The 6,124-nt window shown below is 39.1% G+C and overlaps 1 protein-coding gene across 1 annotated transcript in view; it reads left to right on the top strand.

Annotated features, from left to right (window-relative positions):
• Window positions 1-418: 418 nt before the first annotated feature.
• Window positions 419-6,124, top strand: part of SLC35A3 (solute carrier family 35 member A3) — a 57,712-nt gene continuing 52,006 nt past the window's right edge. The window contains exon 1 of the mRNA XM_032422789.1: window positions 419-442. The gene's annotated coding sequence lies outside the window, so the exon portion shown is untranslated. The remainder of the gene's footprint in view (window positions 443-6,124) is intronic.

Raw genomic sequence — 6,124 nt, 5'->3', positions numbered from 1 at the left:
TGTAATTTCAGTTTTCAGACCCTGGCAGTACTGTTTGGATCTGGTCTATGTGTGTTTTCTCAGGAGCTAAAGGGGCCTGGGTGGTGGTCTACACCCTAGAGTAGTGTTCAAAACCTTTGGTCTTCTATGTCAGGTTAGTTTCACACACGAGTGTCTCAGGGTGATCCTAGAACTTCAAACACAAATCTATAAAATTCCCTTCCTGAGCTCTCTCCCATCCAAAATCTCCACAACACTCTCTGGCTCCCAGTGTTCCTTTTCCTGATCCTCCTGCCAAGAATGCCTGGCTTTCGGTCTTCCTATGCTGTCAGATGTCTCCCACAACTGGATGTCCCTTCAAGGCACGTCGGGAAGCTCAGCTGCTGATGCAGCCAACTGCTCACAGAGAGTGCAGCTTTGGAGCTGGAGCCCTGCAAAGCCAGTGGAAGAAAAGAAAAACAAGGTATTTCCCCTATTCTCTGTGTTCCTCGGGGGTACTTCTTCTCCTTCCTCTTATTAGACAGATTTTCTCTTGGCTGTGCCCACTGCAATGTTCCAGAATTTGGGATGCCTTGAGACTAAACCAAGGGATGATAGAAGGAAAAAAATATGAGACTCACCATTTGTTGGTCTTTGAGTATTGATTTCCTCCCATATTTGTCCACTATTATTTATTTTTCAGAGTCCTCAGTTGGTTGCTTTACATATACTCTCCAGAGTTTTTATTGAAAGAAGAAATAGTGTAGGGTATGCTTATGCCATTTAACCAGAGCCGGACCCTATACCTTTTGTAATAGTTCAAGAAACTTTGATATGTTGGTGTAACCTATTGAGATATACTTCCACAAGTTTTGTGTTCCACAGGCTGTATTCCTATAAACATATTTGAATCAGAATTTACCTAATTTGAAAGTAAATATCTTTTGTGTTAACGGGCAATTTCATTTTTACAAGTCTTATTTAAAAACTGCTTAGCCTTGAGGTGCCTGGGTGGCTTAGTCGGTTAAATGTCTGCCTTCAGCTCCTGGGGTCCTGGGGTCCTGGGATCAAGCCCCTCATCGGGCTCCCTGCTCAGCGGGGAGGCTGTTTCTCCCTCTCCCCTCTGCCTGCCTTCCGCACCCACTTATGCTCTCTCTCTCTCTCTCTCACTCTCTCTATCTCTATCTCTATCTCAAACAAATAAATAAAATCTTAAAAAAAAAAGAGAGAATGGGCGAAGGACATTTCTTCCAAGAAGATATACAAATGTCCAATGAACACATGAAAGGATGCTCAAAATCATTAGTCATTAGGGAAATGCAAATCCAAAGCCTAATGAGATACCACTTCCCACCTAGTAGAATGGCTATAATAAATAACAGAAAAAAAGTGAGATGAGGATGTGCAGAAATTGCAACTCTTCTACATTGCTGGTAAGAATGTAAAATGGTGCAGCTATTTTGGTAACAGTTTGTCAGTTCCTCAGGAAGTTAAACATAGTATTACCATATGATCCAGCAATTTCACTGCTAGGTATCTACTCAAAAGAATTGAGAACAGAGACTCAAACAGATACTTGTACATGAATGTTCACATCAGCGTTATTCACAATAGCCAAAAGGTAGAAATAACCCAAATGTCTTTTAATAGATGAATGGATAAATAAAATAAAAAGGAATGATGTTCTTATGCATACTACAACATGGATGACCTTTGAAAACATCATGCTAAGTGAAATAAGCCAAATAAAAAAGGGCAAATATTGTATAAAATTTTTTGAAGTATCTAGAATAGGCAAATTTATAGAGAACAGGAAGTATCTTAGGAGTGGGGGCTGGGTGGGGAGGGGTAGGGAGTTATTAGAAAAAAAGGAGTTGGGAGAGGAGGACCAATGGAAATATAAAGCTGACACTGGTCCATAGCAAGAATGTTGTGAAGTCCTGCCACCATGGGTATAGGGAATATTTCTTGAATTGATGCTAATTCTGCTAAGAGTGGCTGTCTAATTCATTGTTTTCTATGTCCCTTGACATACGGGAGGGTCCTTTCTTTTCTATTATCTTCCTTGGTTGTATCTGAAGTAGTCTTTAGAGAGCATGCACTCTTTGGAGGCTGAGCAGTGTTTTGAACTCATTTCTTGTCTATAGAAGGTTGGAGGCCAAAGAGGTATTTTTTTTTCTTAAAGATTTATTTATTCATTTTAGAGAGCAGGGGGAGGGGCAGAGAGACAGAAAGAGAGAATCTCAAGTAGATCCCCCCCTGAGTGGGGAGCTGAAGCGGGATCCATCTCATGACCCTGAGAACATGACCTGAGCCACTATCAAGAGTCAGACGCTTAACTGACTGAGCCACCCAGGCGCCTCTCCCACCCAAAGAGGTATTTTAAGTCTTGTGCAGGCTCTTGGTTGCTTTGGCAGCACAGTTATTTCATCAACATAACTGGCTTCTTTTCTACTTGATTCCTGTGTGTTTCTTTTGCTAATAGTCATACCCACAGTTCTTTTCTTGACACATCTCCATTTGTTTATCTATTTAATTCTAGATTCTTTGTACCCATCAAGTTTAGTGGGAGAGCAACACCTTTATTCCCTTCTTCCTCAGCCATGTCGCCCATTGAAAGGATGTACTGAGTGACATTCCAATCCATTCAGAAATTTTAAAGATGGGTATGACAGAGATATGCTTACTTTTATCCTTGCCTATAGGCCTAGTTTTGATGGCTTTTTTGGGTTGTTGTTTAAAAGCCTACTCAAGGAACGTAACAATAAAAAATTAAAAAAAAAAAAAAGGAAAGAAAAAAAGCCTACTCAGGGAACACCTGGGTGGGTCCGCTGGCTGGGCGTCTGCCTTCAGCTCAGGTCATGATCCCGGGATCAAGTTCCGCCTAGGGCTCCCCAGGGAGCCTGCTTCTCCCTCTACCTGCCACTCCCCCTACTTGTGCTCTCTCCTCTCTCTCTCTCTCTCCCTCTCTCTGACAAATAAATAAATAAAATCTTAAAAAAAAAAAAAGCCTACTCAATTTTATAGTTCACCCGTTGGAGATGAAAGACATTTACCACTCCCAACATCGCAAGTTCCCAAATGTTTGTGTTCTCTTTATTCCTTTCCATTTCTGCTTATAAATTAATCAATTATTTTTTGAGTACTTCTCTTTCGTGAAGTATCTTGTCAAACGCCACCAACATTAACCAACACATGCTATTAACATTTGTTTTCTAGTTTCTTCCAGAGCTATAAGCATGCAAGGTTCATTATTTACCTATCAGGTTATTGTAGGTGACAGTTTTATCAAATATTCCAGTGCATAGCAAAGATTGTCATTCCTCCGGCTTCTAAAATAAGCTTAATAAAGTAATGTTGCAAAAGTCTGGTTTTTGTTAACATATGCCACACTCCATCTCTGGGCAACAATATCTGTATCAATCCACGTATGCTAGGTTTTGTTGAAATCTTAATAATATAATATAATGTAATAATATAATAATATAATAATAATATAATGTAATATATAATGTAGTATATAATGTAATATAATATATAATATAATATATAATATAATGTAATATATAATGTAATATATAATGTAATATAATATAATATATAATATAATGTAATATATAATGTAATATATAATGTAATATAACGTAATATAATATAATATAATATATAATCTTAATATAATAACAAAGATTTATTTCTTGTGTATGCTCTGGGTCTACTGCAGGTTGCTGGGGCTTTCACTTTTCATCTACTCATTCTAGGATGCAGACATGAACATTGCCAGACTCAAAAGCTGAGAGAAAGAAGGTTTTGGACGGTCACAAATTGGCAGTTCAGTGCTATGGCCCTGAATGACACACATAATATGCTTATAACTGATTGACCAGACTACTCATGTAGTCTCACACAACCACGAGAAAGCCAGGAAGTGCAACTTATCATGTGCCCTGAAGGTAGAGAGCAGGAAATATTTGGCGAACAGCATAATCCAACTGCATATGAATTATATAATCAATGTACTCAAAGACTGCTCAGTAGAGGCCCGACTTAACAAGAGTTGCGACCCCTCACCCATTTCCAGACTTAAGAGGCTCCTGACCAGCTTTAATAGCACAAGTACAAGTACATACCATGCCCCTTTCCTCCACAAAGGAATCCGGTGATTTCATCAGGTAATTATGCCAGGTAAAGGGGAATCCCCAAAACTTCTATTTACAATTGACCCTGACTCTGAGATAAAACCAATTCTTTGATGGCCAGACCACCATGTTTTCCACCAAACAGGAGCTTAGGAGCGTCAGGTCAGTCCTGTTTGACCCTGGCTATCCTCAAATGAAAATTTGGCTTAATTGAAGCTTTGGCCAGAGTTAATAATGGGGCAGCAATCCAAGGTAATTTCTCCAGTGTTTAAATGTATAGGTAAGGCAGATGGCCCTTCTTCCATGAAACCATTCCCTGACCCACTGACTCAAAGATTAAGTCTAGTATAATAGGAAAAGCAAAGCAGAAGCCAGTGGAGAACTCCTCCTGGCTAAAGGAAGACACGGGAATTAAATTCATTTCAAACCGGTCTAACAGATGTTCTATAAAGCATTAAACTCTAGAGATCCACCTCAAAGCAAAAGGATCACATGTCCATTGAGCTATTAATGATATGGAAGTGACCTCCTTCAGCTTCTCTTTGAGGTAAATGATGGACAAGTAAATAATCTTTGGCTATCCTCTCCAGCTTTCTTTACATATAGGTTCTTTGACCTGAAGAACTAAGAACATGCCAGATTCAACTCATTTGGCAACTTGAATGAACTAGTTTTTCCTGTTCGTGAGCTGTAATTTCAATTCAATAATTTTAAGAGCTATAATAGCATAAGAACAAACTGTAAGTGACACCTGGAAACCTGAGGTTTACCTCTAAGCACGGAAATGTTTTGTATTTTAACTGTTAGGACAGATATCCATTAAAAACATATATCACCATAATCTTTGTTCTTTCTTTCTTATTTGTTGTCTTTCCTTTCCTTTTTTTCCTACTGAGTCTTAGGCCATCAAGGCGCCTTGCTAGCTCAGTGGGAAGAGCACATGACTCTTGATCTTAGGGTCATGAGTTTGAGCCCCACAGTGGGTATAGAAATTACTAAAAAAAGTAAATAGGGGCACCTGGGTGGCTCAGTTGGTTAAGTGTCTGCCTTCGACTCAGGTCATGATCCCCAGCAGGGAGCCTGCTTCTCCCTCTCCTGCTCACCCTGCTTGTGCTCTCTCTCTCTGTCAAATAAATAAATAAAATCTTAAAATAAATACATAAATGAACTTAAAAAGAAAAAAAGTCCCTACACTACCAGCTCTGCCTAAAGATACTGATCTGGGGAATGTCACTTTGTGTTCATAAAGCTTGCAGTGTCAACAGCACCAAATATAATTTGATTTGGTCTTAATTTTTGTGGGGCATCACTGGGAACCACTCATGCTTTCAATCAGATTCTTAGATTTAGCAAATGAAAATATAGGATACCCAGTTAAATTTGAACTTCTGATAGACCAATGATTTTTTTTAGTATAAGTATATCCCAAATATTGCATATATTCAATAATTATTCATTGTTTATTTGAAATTCAAATTTAACTAGGTGTCCTGTATTTTATTTGGCAACTCTAATCAAGTCCTGTTGAGGTACTTAGTCCTGTTTGACCCTGGCTATCCTCAGGCCCATATGTTGTTCAACTTTATCTATCTTTAAGTAGCCAAAATTTTGCCTCTCAGAGCTGTTATTATAGGGAGGCCAAAGCTAGTCCTCCGCCCCAGTGTTCCCAGATTGCTGTTTTTCTCCCTTCCTCATGGCCATCTCTGTTCTTTACTGACACTTTTTTTTTTCTAATATTTTTATTTATTTGTCAGAGAGAGGGAGAGAGAGAGGCTGAGGGAAAAGCAGGCTCCCTACTGAGCAAGGAGCCCAATGTGGGACTCCATCCCAGAATGCTGGGATCATGACCTGAGCTGAAGGCAGACACTTAACCGACTGAGCCACCCTGGTGTCCCGTCACTGACACTTCTTAACTCTATTGCCACTTTTGCTGTCTGCCACCTTTTTTCTATTCTGGCTCATTCTTTTCTTATGCGATTTTTTCTTTCTTTCTTTCTTTCTTTCTTTCTTTCTTTCTTTCTTTCTTT

Source organism: Phoca vitulina, unplaced genomic scaffold (assembly GCF_004348235.1).
Source record: "Phoca vitulina isolate PV1807 unplaced genomic scaffold, GSC_HSeal_1.0 scaffold2, whole genome shotgun sequence".
NCBI classification, from domain to species: domain Eukaryota; kingdom Metazoa; phylum Chordata; class Mammalia; order Carnivora; family Phocidae; genus Phoca; species Phoca vitulina.
The sequence above is the reverse complement of the archived record's forward strand: the minus strand, read 5'-3'. Positions and strand labels throughout refer to the sequence as shown.